The 22,111-nt window shown below is 44.7% G+C and overlaps 1 protein-coding gene across 1 annotated transcript in view; it reads left to right on the top strand.

Moving 5' to 3' along the window:
* Window positions 1–22,111, top strand: part of LOC145354481 (VPS10 domain-containing receptor SorCS3-like) — a 1,074,210-nt gene that overhangs the window by 231,484 nt on the left and 820,615 nt on the right. The gene's annotated exons all lie outside the window — the stretch shown is intronic.

Here is a 22,111-nt window from a genome sequence, read left to right as displayed (position 1 = left end):
CACAACTTTGTGAATCCCTTGAAATACTGTCTTAGGAGAAGAGATTGAACCATTGGGAGGTGAGCAGTTGTTGAGGTAGTTTGAGTCAAAGTGGCTTTTGAGGTTAGATCTTCAAAATTAGTTCAAAGGTTAGATCTTCAGAATTGAACAACTGAAAGGCTTGTGGGATGATAGAATTTAATAAGATATTGTGACTCTGGGCACTGAAATCTGGGCAGGCCACTGAGATGTGTCTGCTATTTAATGTGCAGTGTGCTTAATAATTCCATATTTACCTCTTGTTAATTCTGAATGTAAGAGTATAAAAGGGATATTGTACATTGCTTTACCTTTCTGAATTTGTAAATTAAAGTTCACTGATCAATATGCAAATAGGAATTCTTACAGTTTCATATGCTATAAGATTAGTTTTGTCAGCAACCTTCCAAGTAGGACCCAAGACATTTGCTCACCATGCAAGCTTAATGCTGAAATAAGTTTATTTATTCATCGAAGCAAGGTTACAGTAAAACTGCAATTAAGTTACTGTGCAAATCTCCCAGTCGCCACATTCTGGCACCTGTTCGGGTACACTGAGGGAGAATTTAGCATGGCCAATACACCTAACCAGCCTGTCTTTTGGACTGTGGGAGGGAACCAGAGCACATTGAGGAATTCATGCAGATAGGGGGAGAATGTGCAAATACCAGACAGACAGTGACCCAAGCCAGGAATCGAACCTGGGTCCCTGGCACTGTGAGGCAGCAGTGCTAACCGCCTTAGGATGAATCAGACATCTTACAAGGTAATGGCTGTCCTGATTGGTTCGTTTCACATTGTATATCATGCACACTCATGAACAAGCGTGAGACTGTCACTTTTGGCCTGGAAATACCTTTCTACCTTAGATTACCCTGGAAGGGAAGGTATCACTAAAGGTTGAGCTAGTTGTTTCACACTGCTCTTGTGCAACAGCAGTAGCAACACGGGTGGTATTTGTTACTAATACAGTGCTGCCATTAAACCAAAATTACATCTGCCAATTAATAAAATGAGTAGAATCGTAGAACCATAGATTCCTTCTGCAGTGCAGATGGAGGCCCTTCAGCCCATTGAATCTGCACCAACTCTCCAAAACAGCATCCCACGTAGGACCTTTCCAGTATCTCCACATATTTACCCCGTTTATCCTCCTAACTTATCATCTTGGTTCACTAAAGGGCTATTTAGCATGGCCAATTCCACCTAACCTGCACATTATTGGAGTCATATGGTATATAAATTTCAGTACAAGTGTGACCCTAGGTATGTAGACCATACGTCCTAAATACAGTTGGATCATATCAAACAACATGTCCCTTGCGCTGCTTGCAACAGGCAAGGGACAGACTATACCCAATCAGCCCATTTTACAGAATTCAAAATATGTTGTCCAACATTAGACGTGATAATTGGAGAACATTTGCTAAATAATCCACAGTATGATACGAATTAAGCTGATAGCCAATTGGAGAATTTCAGTCAGGCCCACAGTGTGCCACATTTGCTTGTACTGGAACCAACATATATTAATATACAGGGCCCTGTTCTTTGCAGACAGAAAGAACATGTACACATATTGCATCTGTTTTGGCTAAATGAAATAAGTGACAGCCATTTGCTGGTTCATTCCTCAGGGCAATGCCTTGATCAATCTGTCTGGTTTAAATTTTAAACAATGCTTGACGGTTAAGTGTCAGTCACCATCAGCTGGTGCATTCTCCTTGGCAATGCCTCTACCAATCAGAGTCCACTTGCAAACCAATCAGTAATCTCTTATATAAAGTTGCCGATTTTCCCATATTTTGATTCTTGAAAATATCCTGATGAGTACAAAACAATAAGCTTTGACTAAACATCTGTCCGTTACAGCAATAGAGAAGTTTGTTTTGTTTGTTTAAACCTGTGAAATATTCTGGCTAGATTTTCCTTTGAATCCCACTATAGCAGCTGGGGAAATTTGAATTTAATAAAAAAAAACTTGGAATTAAAGGGCTTAATGATGACCATGAAACCATTGTCGATTGTTGTAAAAACCCATCTGGTTCAACAATGTACCTTAGGGAAAGGAAATCTGCTGTCCTTGCGCGATCTGACCTACGTGTGACTCCAGATGCACAGCAATGCGGTCGACTATGAAATGCCCTCTGAAATGGCCTAGTAAGTCAAGGGCAATTAGCGCTGGCTGACAAATGCTGGCCTTGCCAGCAGCACTCACATTCCATAAATGAATAATAAAAAGAAATGTTTTTAGTCCATAATTGGGATTTCAAATTTGGTCTACTTTAAACAATAAGTTACTGGTTCCTAGCTAGATTGTTGCACGTACTGTTGTTTGAAGAGTATATGCTTGAACTGTTGTAACCTACAATGCTACAGATCAAAAGCTGGGTGGTGAGATTAGGTAATGACATGATAGGTGAATGGTCTCTTTCTGTGGAGCAGATTACTATGCTTGGTCCCACAGTTAACTCCTCACTCTTCAAAACAATGCTATGGGGTGTGTTATGCCCTTCTGAGGGGGGGAGGGTTTCTGATTCATGCCTCATCTGAAAGACAGCACCTCTGACAATGCAGCACTCCCTCAACCCAAAAACAGGCTGAGCCTGTTTTTTAAAAAATATTTTGTCGCGTCTCTGATGTGAATGAACCCCCGAATATCTGATTCAGAGATGCCACTGAGCCAAAGGGTGACTCGTGTGCATGTGAGCTGAACATTGTGTGGAACTGCTCAAGAAATGTCAGTCTACAAGCCAAGGATACCTTTTAGTTTTGCGAATTATAGTCATTAGATGCTAACTGACTGTTCCTAAGCTAGACGTTAATGGGCATAGATAGCTTGCTGTCTATTAATGCTAATGCCATATTCAATTCTTTGCATTAAGCTGGAGCTTCAGCGTCGAAGCTACAGAGGACAGGAGCGAGTCCTGAGGTGGTGATTTGTGATGATGATTGGGTGTTACATTTGTGGCACTGCACCGAAGTGACATCATCCTAAGAAAGGTGATACGGTTTCCTTTAAGGCTCCTTCAGGGTATGATTTATACTTAGTGTGACATATTGGATGAGTCTTTTTTTTGATTAACAGAGTTGAGGTAAGGAAAAAAAAGAGCATTCAGTCCTTAGCGCAGTCTTAATAACAGAATGAGTCATACATCAAAATTGGAAAAGTCATAAACCGTTGGGTATTGATCTTTGGTAGTGAGACATTTATGATCTAACCTCACTGGAGAGACTTGCTTTAAATCATAGGAAAAGCAGAGTGATATAATAATATATGAACACCATTATGTCTTCCTTCACAGATCTGCCAGCACTTTCTAATAGCTCAGCTGTACATGCTTAACAACTCACCGACTTCAATATCCAGCTCCGCCAATCAGGCTGAGAGCATTCCTTCACTGCTGCACTTATTTGAAGGCCAGAAGAAGAAAACTAATCCACAATTAGTATTGTAAAGTCGTGCGGCACAGAAGGGGGCCACTGTGCAGATGCCAGCTCATTGAAGGAGTTATCCAATTAATTTCCCTCACCCTGCTCCTTCCCAGTAGCCTTGCAAAAATTATCATCCTTTTTTCCTCTTCAAGCATGCAACCAACTTCCTTTCCAAAGTTACCATTAAAACTGCTTCCAGCATAAGCGCAAGGCCAGCTGTTCGAGATCACTCGCTCTGTGCAAATGTTTCTCCTCTTCCGTCTCATTCTTTTGGCAATTATCTCGGGCGGCACAGTGGCACTGTGGTTAGTACTGCTGCTTCACAGCACAAAGGATCTGAGTTCAATTCCTGCCTTGGGTGACTGTTTGTGTGGAGTTCGCAATTTCTTACTCTGTGTGTGTGTAGGTTTCCTCCCACAGGCCAAAGGATGTGCTGGTTAGGTGCACTGGCCATGCTAAATTCTCCCTCAGTGTACCCAAGCAAGTGCCAGAGTGTGGCAACCAGGGGATTTTCAGAGTAACTTCATTGCAGTGTTAATGTAATCCTACTTGTGACACTAATAAACTTATACTTAAAGATGCCTGTGTTGATTGGCCATGCTAAATTGACCCTTAATGTCAGGGGCATTAGTAGGGTAAAGATGTGGAATTATGGGCATAGGGCCTGGGTGGGATTGTTGGGGTTGCAGTCTTGATGGGCCAAATGGCCTCGGGATTCTTTGATTCTATGATGTTAAATCTGTGTCTCTGATTACTGGGCTGCCTGCCAGTGGAAGCATTTTTTTAATTTACTCTTAACTTCATTAAATTTCCCGGTTTTCCCAGTTAGGTTGAAGGCATCAATTTATGAGACAATTGAATTCACAGTGGCACAGTGGTTAGCACTGTTGCCTCACAGCGCCAGGGACCTGGGTTCGATTCCCAGGTTGGTCATTATCTGTGTGGAGTTTGCATGTTCTCCCTGTGTCTGCATGGGTTTCCTCCAAGTGCTCCGGTTTCCTCTCACAGTCCAAAGCCATGCAGGTTAGGTGCATTAGCCATGATAAATTTTCCCTCAGTGTACCCAAATAGGAGCCGGAGTGTTGCGACGAGGGGAATTTCACAGTAACTTTATTGCAGTGTTAATGTTAGCCTACTTGTGACGAATAAATAAAATTTAGTTTTACACTTTTGATGAAATTTCACTTCCACATGCACTCTCCATCAGCTGCATAAACCGATCATGTCAAATGCTTCCAAACACAGAAATCAGGTTATTTTTGCACAAAATTCCAACATCCCCACCCCAATATTAAGAGCAGCATGGTGGCACAGTGATTAGCATTGCTATCTCACAGTACTAGGTAGCTGGGTTCAATTCTGCCCTCAGTCACTGGCCCTATGGAGTTTGCACGTTCTCTCCTTGTTTGAATGGGTTTCCTCTGGGTGGTCCGGTTTTCTCCTACAGTCCAAAGGTTAGGAGAATGTCCATGCTAAATTGACCCTAGTGTCAGAGGGACTAGCAGGGTAAATATGTGGCGTTATGGGAATAGTGCCCGGGTGGAACTCGATGGGCCAAATGGCGTTCTTCTGCACTGTAGGATTCTATGAATACAAAGTGATATTTCTGTTCAGAAAGCAATATTCTCCAAACAGAAAATATTTTTGTAGCTAAAGTGCCTACATTCTTTCACTTATTTGTTAAAATTTGTGAATGGAAAACAAAGTTCTTCCTTTTCTGAAGCAAAGGGGCTGCTTTGTATCTGAGTATGTTTTCCTGTGTTCCAGTTACACTCTGCTGCTATTCAATGACTATTATTCATGCATCTGCTCAAATGGTTTTGTCAGAGTCTCTCATAACATTGAAGAAGTATCTAGATATCCATTTGTACTGCCGTAACTTTCAGGGCTACGGGCCAAGTGCATGAAAATGGGATTAGGTGGCACGGTGACACATGGTTAGCACTGCTGCCTCACAGCACCAGGGATCCGGGTCACTGCGTGGAGTTTGCGTGTTCTCCCTGTGTCTGCATGGGTTTCCTCCGCGTGCTCTGGTTTCTTCCCACAGTCTGAAAGACGTGCTGGTTAGGTACATTGGCCACGCTACATTCTCCCTCATTGTACTTGAACAATGCAGGAGTGCGGCATCAAGGGATCTTCACAGTAACTTCATTGCAGTGTTAATGTATGCTTGCTTGTGACAAATAGCTAAACTTTAACTTTAATGTAGTCAGATCTTTGTTGACGAACCTGGATACAATGAACTGAATGGTCTCCTTCTGTTCTGTAAAATGAATCTGAGGGAGGAACTTTCCATTCCGCACACCACGGGATTTGTAGCGAGCAGGACACCATCATGCAGAGGTCTGTTAACCTCAGGCAGAATTTTCTGGTCTTGGGGCGAATGCAGCTGAAAAATCCTGCCCAAAATCTATGAATTTTACACCTGATCGTATTCATGATTATCAACCCTTCAATTCTGATATAAATATTGCCGAGTTTATATCTAATTAATGCATATTTATGTACATAGAAATGAAAGGTCCACACTTATATACAATCATATTGCTGTCTTTTTTATGATGTTAATTGAGAGATAAATATTGGCTAGAGCAGTGGAGCTAACTCCCCAGCTGCCCCTTGAGATAGTTCCATGGAATCTTTTATATCCATCTGAGAGGACAGGTACAATTTTGGTCATCCTACTATTGAAAGGATATTATTAAACTGGAAAGAGCGCAGAAAAGATTTACTAGGATGCTACCGGGACTTGATGGTTTGAGTTGTAAGGAGAGGCTGGATAGACTGGGACTTTTTTCTCTGGAGTGTAGGAAACTTAGGGGTGATCTTATAGAGGCCCATAAAATAGTGAGGGGCATAGATGAGGGTGATAGTCAACATCTTTTCCCAAATGTAGGGAAGTCTAAAACTAGAGGGCATAGGTTTAAGCTGAAAGGGGAGAGATATAAAAGTGTCCAGAAGGGCAATTTTTTCACTCAGAGGGTGGTGAGTGTCTGGAACAAACTGCCCGAGAAGAAGTAGGAACAGGTACTCCTACTTGTAGACAGTTACACGGGTAAGATGGGTATAGAAGGATATGGGCCAAATGCAGGCAATTGGGATTAGCTTAGTGGTAAAAATTGGGCTGTGTGGACAAGCTGGGCTGAAGGGCCTGTTTCCATGCGGTAAACCCCTATGTGGGCTGGAATTCTCCGACGGGATTCTCCGGTCCTGATGGCGGAGCATTCCTGACTGCGGATTTCCCGCGTCATGGTGTAACATCAATGGGAATCCCCATTGACAGCAGCCGGACTACAGAATCCCACCGCAAGCAAGCAACGCACTTCCTCACGTTAGCGGGGAACGTGCAGCTGGAAGGCAGGAGAACCTCCTCTGGAAAAACGTGCTGCCCAGGCAATGCAGCACTCTGTCAGTACTGTAAATGAAGTGTAAGCCTAGGGTTTTCATAGAATCATAGAATCCTACAGTGCAGAAGAAGGTCACTCAGCCCATCGAGTCTGCACTGACAACACTCTCACCCATAACCCCATGCATTTACCCTAACTATTGCCCCGACACTAAGGGACAATTTAGCACAGCCAACCCACATCACCCGTACATCTTCGGAGTGTGGGAAGAAACTGGAGCACGCTGAGGAATCCCACGCAGACATGGGGAGAACATGCAAACACCTCACAAACGGTGATCCAAGCCAGGAGCCGAACCCAAGTTCCTGGTACTGTGAGACAGTAGTGCTAACCACTGTGCCACCCAAATGTATTGTATGTATAAGTTCTTGAGGTGGTAGTTAAATGTACAACCTTCTGACCTGCAGGTGAGGGTACCACCAACTGACCGTCACGCACATGCAGAGGGCGCTGCTGTGCTCATATAGAGGTCAAATTACCAGCTGCACTTCAAACATCACACAATGATAGTTTTAACAGCGTTACAACATGAAGCAAGTGATAGTGAATTAACAGCCTGACAAAAAAAGGGCAGCGTAGACAAATTGGGCTGAAGGGCCTGTTTCCATGCTGTAAACCTCCATGACTCTATTTCCCCTGATACTTTTTCAAATATTTCCATTGAGGTGAAGGAATATTTTCGCTCTCACATTGGCAATAAAGTGCAAAGTCAAAACTCCCCCTGATGTACATAGAACATAGAACATTACAGCGCAGTACAGGCCCTTCGGCCCTCGATGTTGCGCTGACCAGTGAAACCAATCTAATGACCCTCTAACCTAAACTATTCCAATGTTATCCATATGCCTATCCACTGACCATTTGAACGCCCTTAAAGTTGGCGAGTCCACAACTGCTGCAGGCAGGGCATTCCACGACCTTACTACCCTCTGAGTAAAGAACCTACCTCTGACATCCATCCTATAATTACCAACCCTCAATTTAAAGCTATGTCCCCTTGTGTTAGCCATCACCATCCGAGATAAAAGGCTCTCACTGTTCACCCTATCCAATCCTTTGATCATCTTGTATGCCTCAATCAGTACACCTTGTAACCTCCTTCTCTCCAATGAAAATAACCTCAAGTCCCTCAGCCTTTCCTCATAAGAACTTCCCACTATACCAGGCAACATCCTGGTAAACCTCCCCTGCACCCTTTCCAATGCCTCCATATCTTTCTTATAATGCAGCGGCCAGAACTGTACGCAATACTCCAAGTGTGGCCGCACCAGAGTTTTATACAGTTGTAACATGACCTCACGGCTCCGAAATTCAATCCCTCTACCAATAAAAGCTAACACACCGTACGCCTTCTTAACAACCTTATCAACCTGGGTGCCAACTTTCAGGGAGCTATGCACATGTACCCCGAGATCTCTCTGCTTGTCAACACTACTAAGAGTCCTTCCATTAGCCCTACATTCTGTACTCCTGTTACTCTTACCAAAGTGAATCACCTTACACTTTTCGGTATTAAACTCCATCTGCCACCTCTCGGCCCAGCTTTGCAGCTTATCGATGTCCCTCTGCAAACTGTAACATCCATCCTCACTGTCTACAACTCCTCCAACTTTGGTGTCATCAGCAAATTTACTAATCCATCCTTCTACACCCTCATCTAGGTCATTTATAAAAATGACAAACAGCAGTGGCCCCAAAACAGATCCTTGAGGTACACCACTTGCAACTGAACTCCAGGTTGAATATTTCCCACCAGCCACCGCCTATCTATCAGCTATCAGCTAGCCAATTCCTGATCCAAACTGCTAAATCACCCTCAATCCCATGCATCTGCATTTTCTGCAATAGCCTACCATGGGGAACCTTATCAAATGCTTTGCTAAAATCCATATACACCACGTCAACTACCTTACCCTTATCCACCTCTTTGGTCACCTTTTCAAAAAACTCGATAAGGTTTGTGAGGCACGACCTACCCTTCACAAAACAATGTGCTTTTTTTTTACATTTATTCGTGTCACAAGTAGGCTTATATTAACACTGCAATGAAGTCACTATGAAAATCCCCTTGTCACCACACTCCACACACTGGGGTGGCATAGTGGTTAGCACTGCTGCCTCACAGCGCCAGGGAATCAGGTTCGATTCCCAACTTAGGTCACTGCCTGTGTGGAGTTTGCACATCCTCCCCATGTCTGCGTGGGCTTCCTCTGGGTGCATCGGTTTCCTCCCACCATCCGAAGATGTGCAGATTAGGTGGATTGACCATGCTAAATTCTCCCTCAGTGTACCAGAACAGGTGCTGGAATGTGGCGACTAGGGGATTTTCACTGCACTGAGGGAGAATTTTGCACAGCCAATGCATCTAACCTGCACATCTTTTGGACTGTGGGAGGAAGCCAGAGCACCCGAGGGAACCCATTGCAGACACAGGGAGAAGACTCTGCAAAGACACAAGCTGGGAATCAAGTCTGGATCCCTGGTGCTGTGAGGTTATAGTGCTAGCCACTGTGCCTGCCCAGAGTTGGAGTCAGATGCTTAGTTGGTTCCTGTTTGGTGTTTAGAAAATTTACGAGCTTTTGCACATAACTAGTCACAATCGGAATTAAACTACACGAGCTGATTAGGAAGAACTACACATTTCACACCAGAAGAAGTTAACAATCACCAGTCAGCAAAGTAGAGAAGATTCCCTAATAACAGAAGAACACTTTTTTAAAATTCACTTTGAGTTTCACATTAAAGTGATACACACAAGACAGCAATAAAGACTGGTTTGATTTCTCATTTATCTGGAGATCTGTTAGGAATGATGAGCTTTGCTTTAACTTCACCGATCCATAATAATATCTTCTAATTGAAATCAGCTATCACATTTATTAAAAGCAAGACGAGAGGCAGTCTAACCTCTAATTGATAATCTTCTGAGCAGGATATTTGATTGATCTGCCTGCAACACAGCCAACACATCTTGTGCCATTTTTGTCAAATTGCCTTCGTCCCAGGGCACTCTCCGCTTTGAGGGGGAGAGCTGGCTGGTGGTGATTTAACCCAAGGGTCGCCACACCTCGGCAGAGGAGCAATGTTGAGAAGGTGGGACCTTCAGGAACAACCTCAGCCAGGTACGGGAATTGAACCCACACTGTTGGCATCACTCTTCATCACAATCTAACCATCCAGCCAACTGAACTAATCCATCCTTCCATCAAGAAATGAGGAGGAATATTTTTCAGCCAGAGGGTGGTGAGTCTGTGGAATTTGTTGCCATAGAAGGCCATGGAGGCTAGGTCATTGAGTGTATTTAAGACAGATAGATAGATTCTTGATTGGTAAGAGGTTCAAAGGTTACAGGGAAGATGTAGGGAATGGGGTTGAGAAACCTATCAGCCATGATTGAGTCTGCTTCACCATTCAATGGGCTGAATGGCTTAATCCTGCTCCTATATCTTATGGTCTAACTTCTTAAAACGCACAGAGCTACAAAACATTTGTATCATCCATTGTTCATTGCATGCTACTATCCTCTTATTCATATGAAGGAAGGGAACATCCTTCAGCTCCCCGTGAGGCTTCTGCTAATGTATATAACATCTCGTGGAGTATGTCACCATTTGTTACACTTGTAGATTGATATCACAGACCTTTATTGAAAAGAGTTTTTCACTGGTTACACTGTTAGTTCAGTTTCTCTTTGACCCCAGGACGTATCTAAATGCAATTAGCATCTGGGATGTTGTTGCTTCTAGTAATAAGGAGTTGTCACATTACAGGGAAAGTCTGCCCCCATCATCATTAGAACTGTGCACAGCAAGATGTTAACACTTGTCCTCTTTTATCAAGCTGTGTATTATCTAACTGGCATCAGCAATGCCCTGGGAGAGTTCTACTATTCCTTTATCACTGTGCTGTTGGTGAGTTCCAACTCAAAGCCTACTCAAGAACACACTGAATGATTAATTGGATTCATTTTGGACTGGAGGGTAGGTACAGCACCGAGAAATCTTTGAATACCTTTCCATTACGGAAAAGTGGCTACTGGCAGGCATTCAGTTCTTCCTTGTTCTGTGGCTCCATCTACAAACAGAAACACTGTGGATATGCAATGAGACAATCCCATCTGCCTTCCCATCTGGTCAAGGCCACCAGTTCCCAAAATATAAATATTGGGCACCTCTTTCCCTCCATTTTGTGCTCAGTTAAGCAGTTGGGTCTTTCTACATTGTACATCGTTCAGCTCTCGGGGCTAATAGCATCCTGGGATATAGGGAAAGGTGGGATCAGGATATTGAATTTGATGATCAGCCATGATCAAGATGAATGGCGGAGCAGACTGGAAGGGCCGAATGGCCTACTCTTGCTTCTATTTTCTATGTTTGAGCCCGAGCTAAAGGAAAGGTGAGCTAATACCTAGGTTGCTTTCCTTAAACAGTTAGTTGCTGGACTCTGTAGAAACACTTACGGCACAGTGAAAACACAGTGAATCACTGGGGGAGCAGGAGGGGTAAATTCACCCCTATTTTCAGTGGCATGAATGGTGTAGGGGGCAGCAAATCTATTGGGAGTCCCAAGATGGCTTTAACGCTGGTGGGATTTTCCATTGAGATTGTCCAGGAACCCTGCCAATGATGTAATGGGGTTCCCACCAGGCAAGGTCAGCAGCCCCATCACAAATGCATTTATGTCTGCTTAGTGGGCCTCACCACTGTATCATCCCACTGGTTGTCCCCATCCACCCTATCACTTTGAGAGGGTCTACAACAGGCTTTGCAAGGCAGGGAACTGAGGAATAGAACTTGACTGGGGTTTGGAGGGGGGGCACAGGTACATACAGTCCCCAGGGCCGAGATGGTCTTGCCCGGGCAGTGGCCATAGCAGTGCCCCCCTGGCATTGCTGACAGGGTGGGGCTTCCATCGGGAATGTTTGAGGGTGAAAATCTCTGTGGATGCAGAGGGTTCATTGTGGGGTGGAGTCCCATGTCCGTATGTGGTGGGTGGGGGCAGATGTTGCTGTTTTTTATTTGTATTCTTCTTGCGGCTCATTTACAGTCCATCCTACCAGCCGGATGTTGTGGGACTCGCTTCCAGGATTTATTTCGCCAGTGTTTAAAAATTTATCGGGAAAAGCCAGAGGCGTAGCGGCTGGTTACACTTTGCTTTTCCTGCCTGCATTGATACGCAGAGGGACAAAAAAAGAGAAAATTCTGCCCACTATTTCTTACCATTGGTCTTCACATCCTGAAATTAATGGTGTTGTGAAAATGGCTAAATCTGATAATAAACCCAAGATATGCAATTACAAAATACGGCAGCAATCAACCAACGGAAAATTCACCAACAAGTCCTTTTATTAAAAATGAAATGGACATAAATAGTCCTGATAAAGGTTACTCACATTGGAGTATGCTTAATGATTTATTATTGCCACTTGTATTAGTATATGGCGAAAAGTATTGTTTCTTGCACGTTATACAGACAAAGCATACCGTTCATAGAGAAGGAAATGAGAGAGTGCAGAATGTAGTGTTACAGTCATAGCTAGGGTATAGACAAAGATCAACTTAATGCAAGGTAGGTCCATTCAAAAGTTTGATGGCAGCAGGGAAGAAGCTGTTCTTGAGTCAGTTGGTATACGTGTCCCCAGACTTTTGTATCCTTTTCTCGATGGAAGAAGGTGGAAGAGAGAATGTTCAGGGTGTGGGGTCCTTAATTGCGCTGGCTGCTTTGCCAAGGCAGCGGGATGTGCAGACAGAGTCAATGGATGGGAGGTTGGTTTGCATGATGGATTGGACTACATTCACGACCTTTTGTAGTTCCTAGTGGTCTTAGGTACAGCAGGAGTCATATCAAGCTGTGATACAACCAGAAAGAATGCTTTTGATGGTGCATCTGTACAAGTTGGTGAGAGTCATAGCTGACATGTCAAATTTCCTTAGTCTTCTGAGAAAGTGAAGATGTTGGTGGGCTTTCCTAACTTTATTGTTGGCATGGGGGTCCCAGGACATGTTGTTGGTGATCTGGCCACCTAAAGACAATCCTTCCATCATTCCACTTGCAATGTTAATATTACCATTGTGAAGTACTAGTTGACAGACCATTCCCGAGCTGCAAACTACCAGACTATTCACCTTTTCTGGCAGCTATTAATGCCCCAATAATCACTGAACAAATTAAAAAAAAAGAAAAGTACAGCACAGGAACAGGCCCTTCAGCCCTCCAATCTCGTGCCGATCATGATGTTGGAACTAAACCAAAAAAAAACCCTACTGCCCTTACTTGGTCCGTATCTCTCTATTCCATCCCCGTTCATGTACCCATCCAGCTGCCTCTTACATGTTGCTAATGTACCTGCTTCTAATACCTCCTCTGGCAGCACATTCAAGGCACCCACCACTTTGAGCAGATAGGAAAGTTGGCTTACTGAAACAATTTTTTGTTTGGGGAAATGAAAAGGAAAGGAGGTTCAGGAGAATTGGAGCACTTCCCATTGAATCAGACGCATAGGAAGATGTCATTTGGCCCATCATGCCAATGCCAGCTCTTTGTAAGAGCTAACCCAATTACTGGCCTTTAACAGACTCCCCCTTCGCCCCCCCAACAATTTGGTAATTATTTTTTGCTTCTGCGAAAGTAGCAAAATGACCCACAAAATTTCACATTGCACCAAGAGCAAGGGGCTGCCTGTGGACAGGAAATAAACAGCAGGGGAGAAAAAAGGACTGCACTTGCATTGTGTGGTATCAGCAATGAATGCGATATCCATTCGTGGGAAATCCTTTGTTAACCAATGTTGCAGAGTGTGCTTTCAATAACAGAGGATGGGGTTTTCTGGCCCCGCTCGCCCCGAGGCTGGAAAATCCCACCCGAGGTCAACGGACCTTTGTATGATCCGTGTCCAGCCCGCTACGATTCACGTGGCAGGTGGGACAGGACAATTCCACATTAGAGTGTCCACTAATCACTGCTGACAGCCCTCTTGTGATGAATTCCAAATGGTTAAATTATTATGTTGCACGGCTTTGATTTGGACGTAAAATAGAAGTTTTTAAAGTTTGTCACAAGTACATTAACACTTCAATGAAGTTAGTATGAAATTTCCCTAGTTGCCACACTCCGGCGCCTGTTCGGGTACGCTGAATTTAGCATGGCCAACGCGCCTAACCAGCACATCGTTGGAGGAAACCGGAGCACCTGGAGGAAACCCATGTAGACATGGGGAGAACGTGCAAACTCCACACAGACAGTGACCCAAGCCAGGAATTGAACTTGGGTCCCTGGCGCTGTGAGACAGCAATGCTAACCATTGTGCCATTGTGCACCATGCCACAATGGAAACCTTTATGTTAAAATGCAGGGCATAGCAGCAAACCCAACTATCTACCTTGAACACATCAATCTCTGTGCATCTACACTGTACCTCAGCATGGCAAACAAAACAAAAACTAACACAAGTCTATACAAGGCTTGTCAGCTACTCCGACAAATGATAATCTCACACCCCCAGTATCTTCAACTCAGCACCCATTATGGTATAATTATACTTCTCTGCGATCTCTTTGGATGTTTTTATACTGTTATCAACACGCCAGGGACCCAGGTTCAATTCTGGCCGCGGGTCACTGTCTATGTGGAGTTTGCACGCTCTCCCCGTGTCTGCATGGCTTTCCTCCAGTTTCCTCCCATAGTCCAATGATGTGCGGATTAGGTGGATTGGCCATGTTAAATTGCCCCTAACAGTCAGGCTAAAGTAGCAGGGTAAATACGTGGGATTAGGAGGGTAGTGCCTGGGTAGGATTGTTGTCAGTGCAGACTCGATGGGCCGAATGGCCTTCTTCTGCGCTGTAAGGAATCTTTGATTTTATGATTTTTGAAGAAAATCACAAACTGGCTTGTCCCCTCTGGTGAGCGCACAGCTCTCCCGGTGTGTGAAGCATATGCACCATACCTGTGAAACATGTCGTGAGATATTAAAAAAGAACATCCTTCACTCTGCATGTAGAATGCCACTGCAAAGATTACGAGCTGCAGAAAGCATCTGGTTGCACAGAACGTTGTACCATTTTTGTATTGAAAGATGAACTGTCGTTTTCCTTGCATGGGGCACAGACATTTTATTACAATCACCATCTGTTCGCTGTTTTTGAAAAGAGGATCTAGTGAAAGGGAGGTGTGACTGAAGCACCTTTCACAGTGAAAACACTTAGTGTAGTCATCATTATTACAAGATAAATAGGAGCACTTTTGAATAATAGTTTGAGAAAATCTGCAGTGTGTCTTTGACTTACATCTTTGAAAAATTATTTTTTAAGAAATAGATTTTTTCACAGATATAACAATTGGATAAGCTCAGTCTTTATTTAATTCTTTAATAGGAACACAGAGTTAGAAGTTATCAGCTTGATTAAATTGAATTTGCCTGTGTAACAATCTCCACGGAGACTGATCTTTTAAAAAGGAGGTTGAACATCCAGCTTTGTGTTAGTACCGAGATCGGCACGTGCACAGTGGTCCCTGTCTGCTGGTCTCCCAATCGCTGTCCAGCTCAACTGATATCCAGTCCCACAGGCCCCGCATTGCTGGCCATGCGACACCCCCCCCCCACCCCAACTTGTGGCCCAATTGCTGCCCCCCGGACGTGTCTGGAGCAGTTTTGACCCCGTGCCCCTCTCCCCCCACCTCCACCTCCCCCCCCCCCCCCCCCCCCCCAGTCCTGCTCTCCGGATCCCCTTGATCTCCCCTCCACCATGATGTGGAGATGCCAGCATTGGACTGGGGTAAACACAGTAAGAAGTCTCACAACACCAGGTTAAAGTCCAACAGGTTTATTTGGTAGCTCAAGCCACTAGTTTTCGGAGCACTGCCCCTTCTTCAGGTGAATGGGAGTTCTGTTCACAAACAGGACATGTAAAGACACAAACACAATTTACAATTTATATACCTTCTTGTGAAAAGAAATCCCACTCACTTGACGAAGGGGCAGTGCTCTGAAAGCTAGTGGCTTGTGCTACCAAGTAAACCTGTTGGACTTTAACCTGGTATTGTGAGATTTCTCTCCTCCAGTGGCAGATCAAACCACTGCCCCCCCCACCACAGTTCCGACAGCTCCCCACCACTCTGATCCCCCCAAAGAATGTTGCTCCCCCCAACCCCAATGGCCAGCCCTGATCATTGGCCTCCCTCCCTTGTCACTCAGCCCAAATGCAGAGTGGCAGCGGGACCCCACCCCCCACAGATTGCCTCCCCCTCCCAATTAGACCCCACCCCCCATTAGACCTTGCCATCCTGGCACTGCCTGATGCCTGGTGGGCAGGGCCAAGATGCCCCCTGGACATTAGCACTTTGTCGTCTTGTGCAGTGCCAGGGGACCCAGAATGGCACTGCCGAGGTGGCAATGCCCCGGGAGCACCTTCCTGGGGCCCAACCCTTTGGGAGGACTCGATTGCCCCCCTTTCACTCCAGCGGGGTCAGGTCGCCGGCCCCCTGCACTTGGGGAGTTACCGTAATAGGGTAATTGAAAGTAATAGGGTAATTGTTGTGGGGGACTTTAACTTTACGAATATTGATTGGAGTTGCTATAGTTCTAGCTCGCTAGAGGGGTCAGTGTTTGTACAAAGCGTGCAGGAAGGTTTTTTGTCTCAGTATGTAGACAGGCCAACTAGAGGTGAGGCTATATTGGATTTGGTGCTGGGAAATGAGCCAGACCAGGTGCTAGACTTGGAAGTTGGTGTGCATTTTGGTGATAGTGACCACAATTCGGTTACGTTCACCTTAGTGATGGGAAGAGATAGGCATGAACCTCGGGTCAGCAATTTTAGCTGGGGTAAGGGCGATTATGAGGCTATCAGGAGTGAATTAGGAAGCATGGATTGGATTAGGGGATTACAGGGACTGGGAACGTCTGAAATGTGGAGTTTTTTCAAGGAGCAGCTACTGCGAGTCCTTGATAGGTATGTCCCTGTCAGGCATGGTGGATTTGGTAGATCTAGGGAACCGTGGTGCACTAAAAGAGTTGAGTCGATGGTTAAAAAGAAAAAGGAGGCTTATGTTCGGATGAGATTGGAGGGCTCAGATAGTGCACTAGAAAGCTTTAGATTGGCTAGGAGGGAGTTGAAGAGTGAGTTGAGAAGGGCTAAAAGAGGACATGAGAAGACTTTGGCTGATAGGATTAAGGAGAATCCTAAGGCGTTCTATAGGTATGTCAAGAACAGAAGGTTGGTCAGGGCAAGATTAGGGCCAGTTACAGACAGCAGGGGGAAGTTGTGTGTGGAACCGGAGGAGATTGGAGAAGTATTGAACCAATATTTCTCTTCGGTGTTCACGCAGGGGGACATGAATATAGCTGAGGAGGACATTGGGTTGCAGGGGTGTAAAATAGACAGTATTACGGTTGATAAAGGGGATGTGCTGGAAATTCTTGAGGGGCTGAAAATAGATAAGTCCCCTGGTCCGGATGGGATCTACCCTAGGATTCTCTGGGAGGCTAGAGAGGTGATTGCAGAGCCTCTGGCTCTGATCTTCAGGTCGTCATTGGTCTCTGGTGTAGTCCCGGAGGATTGGAGGATAGCGAATGTTGTCCCATTGTTTAAGAAGGGGAACAGAGACTTTGCCGGGAATTATAGACCGGTGAGTCTTACTTCTGTTGTGGGCAAGGTTTTAGAAAAAATTATTAGGGATAGGATTTATAGTTATTTGGAGTGTAATGAATTGATTAGAAATAGTCAGCATGGTTTTGTAGCGGGTAGGTCGTGCCTTACTAACCTTATTGAGTTTTTTGAGAAGGTGACCAAAGAGGTGGATGGGGGCAAGGCAGTTGACGTGGTATACATGGATTTTAGTAAGGCGTTCGATAAGGTTCACCATGGTAGGCTTCTGCAGAAAATGCAGATGTATGGGATTGTGGGTAATCTAGGAAGTTGGATCAGGAACTGGCTATCAGATAGGAGACAGAGGGTGGTGGTGGATGGTAAATATTCATCATGGAGTACAGTTACGAGTGGTGTGCCTCAGGGATCTGTTTTGGGGCCACTGTTGTTTGTGATTTTTATTAATGATCTGGATGAGGGTATAGTTGGGTGGATTAGTAAATTTGCTGATGACACCAAAGTTGGAGGTGTGGTAGATTGTGAGGAAGGGTGTCATAGTCTGCAGGGAGACTTAGATAGGTTGCAGAGCTGGGCCGAGAGGTGGCGGATGGAATTTAATGCGGAGAAGTGTGAGGTAATTCACTTTGGTAGGAGCAACAGATGTGTCGAGTATAGGGCTAACGGGAGGACTTTGAATAGTGTGGATGAACAGAGGGATCTAGGTGTGTGTGTACATAGATCCCTGAAAGTTGGGAATCAAGTAGATAAGGTTGTTAAGAAGGCGTACGGTGTCTTGGCGTTTATTGGTAGGGGGATTGAATTTAGGAGTCGCAGTGTAATGTTGCAACTGTACACTACTCTAGTGCGGCCGCACTTGGAGTACTGTGTGCAGTTCTGGTCCCCGCATTACAAGAAGGATGTGGAGGCGTTGGAGAGGGTGCAGAGGAGGTTTACTAGGATGTTGCCTGGTATGGTGGGGAGGTCCTATGAGGAGAGACTGAGGGATTTAGGGTTGTTTTCGTTGGAAAGAAGGCGGCTAAGAGGGGATCTTATTGAAACATATAAGATGATTAGAGGTTTAGATAGGGTGGATAGTGATAGCCTTTTTCCTCGGATGGAGAAAGCTAGCACGAGGGGGCATGGCTTTAAATTAAGGGGGGGTAGCTACAGGACGGATGTCAGGGGTAGGTTCTTTACCCAGCGGGTGGTGAGGGATTGGAATGCCCTGCCTGCTGCAGTTGTAAATGCGTCTAGTTTGGGGGCGTTTAAGAGATCTCTGGATAGGTTTATGGACGAAAAGGGATTGGTATAGGCTAGTGGGTCATTGTTTTTGTAACTGGTCGGCGCAACATCGTGGGCCGAAGGGCCTGTTCTGCGCTGTAATGTTCTATGTTCTATGTGGGGAGAGGCCTGTCGATCCGGAGACTTCCGTCCCGAATCGCGTTTAAATAGGATTCATATCATGTCTGCACATATTAGGCAGCTCCATGCTGGTTTTTGGTACAGAGCTGACAGTGTCGGAAATCCGGCACTGGGTGATTAGTGGGGGCCATGGCGCCCAGTTGAAAGGCCACAAAACACCCTCCAAAAGAGTCTCCCAGCCTGCTGTGCTGCAAAAACAGCTCAGCGAGCTGGGAAAAATCACCCCTGTAATTTTTTTAATGACCACTGGAGGTTCTAAGCGCTGGACATACATTGAAGCCTTTCTAAAGTATAGTCCCTACTATAATATCAGAAATGTGACAGGTAATTCATGCAAACTCCCTCAAGCTATGATGCAATGATGGTCACAAAATCAGTTTGATGTAATGTTGATTGAGGGATGAATATTTTCCAGGACAACGGGCATGATTCCCCCGCTCATTTTGGAAATAGTGCCATGGGATCCTTTGTGCCTACCTAAGAAGTGACTTAACGTCTTGGCTGAAAGGAGCCACTTCCGACAGTGCAGTATTCCCTCGGTCATGCACTGGAGGGTCAGTGTAGATTTTATCCTCAGTCCTTGGATGCAACTTAATCCTTGTAATTCAAAAGCAACACATACCAACTCAGCCACGTCGACAGTTCAAGAACATTTTCTTCCTGCTCTGCTGCCTTGAAGCCCAGCTTGTTATTCCATCTCTTTCTCTGATTGGGGTAAGGTTCCCTTCTGCAATTTACCTTCTGTGGCCAAGAGAATGAGCTGGCATGAGACTTGTACACAAGCCTGTGCCTGGCCAGTTGAAGGACACATCCAAAAGAAGCAATCATAGAATGAAACATAGAATCCCTACAGTGCAGAAGAAGGCTGTTTGGCCATCAAGTCTGCATTGACCACAATCCTACGCAGTACCTATTCCCGTAACCCCTCATATTCACCATGCCAATCCCCCTGACGCTAGGGTTAATTTATCATGGCCAATCCATCTAACCCACACATCTTTTGGACCGTGGGAGGAAACCGAAGCACACAGAGGAAACCCACGCAAACATAGGGAGAATGTGCAAACTCCACACCGGCCGGAATTGAACCCAGTTCCCTGGCACTGTGGGGCAGCAGAGCTAACCATTGTGCCACCGTGCCGCCCAGTTGACTGAATCACACTCTTATTTGTTTCCATGCTCACTTCACCCTTCCTCCCGTCTCTCCCTGACACAGCTTTGTGTTTTGTGATTCTATTTAAAATCATGAGATGGCAAGATGGTTGATGTGTTGAAAACCGGAAGACACAGATTTAAGGTGATTGCCAAAAGAACCAGGCATGACTTAAGAGAAAACATTCATATAGTTCCAATTCAGAATGCATTGTGCTTGATAAGGTGGGAGAATTAGACTCAGTAGTAGCTTTCAAAATATGATGAGTAAGTAAGTTAAGGGAATAATTGTGAGGAAAAGGGGGGGGGAAATTAGTATAACGTAATGGATTATTCTTCAATACAGCCAGGATGGGCCAAACAGCTTACTTCTGTGCTGTACCATTTAATGAGCTTCTTTGATGCAATGGCCTTGTGGTATTATCGCTAGACCATTAATCCAGAAACTCAGCTGATGTTCTGGGAACCCGGATTCGAATCCCACCACGACAGATGGTGGAATTTGAATTCAATAAAAAATATCTGGAATTAAGAACCTACTGAGAACCATGAAACCATTGTCAATGGTCGGAAAAACCCACCTGATTCACTAATGCCTTTCAGGGAAGGAAATCTGCTGTCCTTACCTGGTCTGGGCTATACATGACTCCAGAGCCACAGCAATGTGGTTGACTCTAAGCTGCCCTCAGGCAGCTAGGGATGGGCAATAAATGCTGGCCAGCCAGCGACGCCCATGTCCCATGAATGAATTAAAAGAAAAGGTCTCAAAGTTCGTCACGGGAACATCATCAGACATAATAGCGCGCCAAACCCCACATTCGGGTGAGTGAATCAAAGCTTGCTGGAAGAAGAAGGTTTGAAGGAGAGACTATGAGGAGGTTTAGGAAGAGCATTCCCAACATAATGGGCCCAGAAAGCAGGAGACATGACTGAAATGGGAATTGATTTTTCTGAATGGTGTGGGGAAGTAAAATTTGCTTGTATCTATGTTTCCACTAAGCACCTTCATATGTTTTTAAAAACATATGCACAATTTATTTTAGCATTTTTCCATCTTAAAAGATACAAGGAAGAAATGATCTTGCAAGCTCTTAATGTTGTTTTTCAGCTTGTTTCTCAATTGTTGCATTGAGAAGGTGTTTTGTGGATGTATTGTAGCATGAACAAGTGATTTCACTTGTCTCCTAAGTATAAGGCACTGCCAGCATGATGTTGTTGTTCAAGTATTTGACATAAATTAGAGGACTGAAGAGCAATGAGAAGACTGGGTGGAATCTTATTGAGGCGATGGGGGCCTTAGCTCCTGGTGAGAATCATTGATATGGAGATGCTGGCATTGGACTGGGGTAAACATGCTAAGAAGTCTGACAACGCCAGGTTTAAGTCCAACCAATTTATTTGATAGTAAACTCACAAGCTTTCGGGGTTTGCCCCTTCGTCAGGCGAATGGAGAGTTCTGGCCTCAGGCAGAGCATATAACAGCACACACAGTTTACAGATTACTGATTAGAATGTGAGTCTTTACAACTAGTGAGTCTTTACAACTGTTCAAGTCTTAAAGATGCTGACAATGTGAGTGGAAAGAACATTAGGCATAGGTTAAAGAGATATATATTGCCTCCAGAAGTACACTAAGTGAGGTTTTACAAATCCAGGCAGCTAGTGCGACATGAACCCAAGATCCCAGATAGGTCTCAACAGGGATCTTGGGTTCATGTCGCACTATCTGTAACCCCCGTGACTTGCCTGGGTTTGCAAAACCTCACTTACTGTACTGTCTGGAGACAATACACATCTCTTTAACCTGTGCTCAATGCTCCTTCCACTCACGTTGTCTCACACTTTAAGACTTGAACAGCAGGTTAGTTGTAAAGACTCACATTCTAATCAGTAATCTGTAAACTGTCTGTGCTGTTATATGCTCTGCCTGAGGCCAGAACTCTCCATTCACCTGACGAAGGGGCAAACCCCGAAAGCTTGTGAGTTTACTATCAAATAAATTGGTTGGACTTAAACCTGGTGTTGTCAGACTTCTTACTGAGAATCATTGAGTCATAGAGATTTATAGCATGGAAACAGGCCCTTCTGCCCAACTTG

This window comes from Carcharhinus amblyrhynchos, chromosome 17 (genome assembly GCF_965287045.1).
Source record: "Carcharhinus amblyrhynchos chromosome 17, sCarAmb.v2.hapA, whole genome shotgun sequence".
Taxonomy (NCBI): Eukaryota; Metazoa; Chordata; class Chondrichthyes; order Carcharhiniformes; family Carcharhinidae; genus Carcharhinus; species Carcharhinus amblyrhynchos.
The sequence above is the reverse complement of the archived record's forward strand: the minus strand, read 5'-3'. Positions and strand labels throughout refer to the sequence as shown.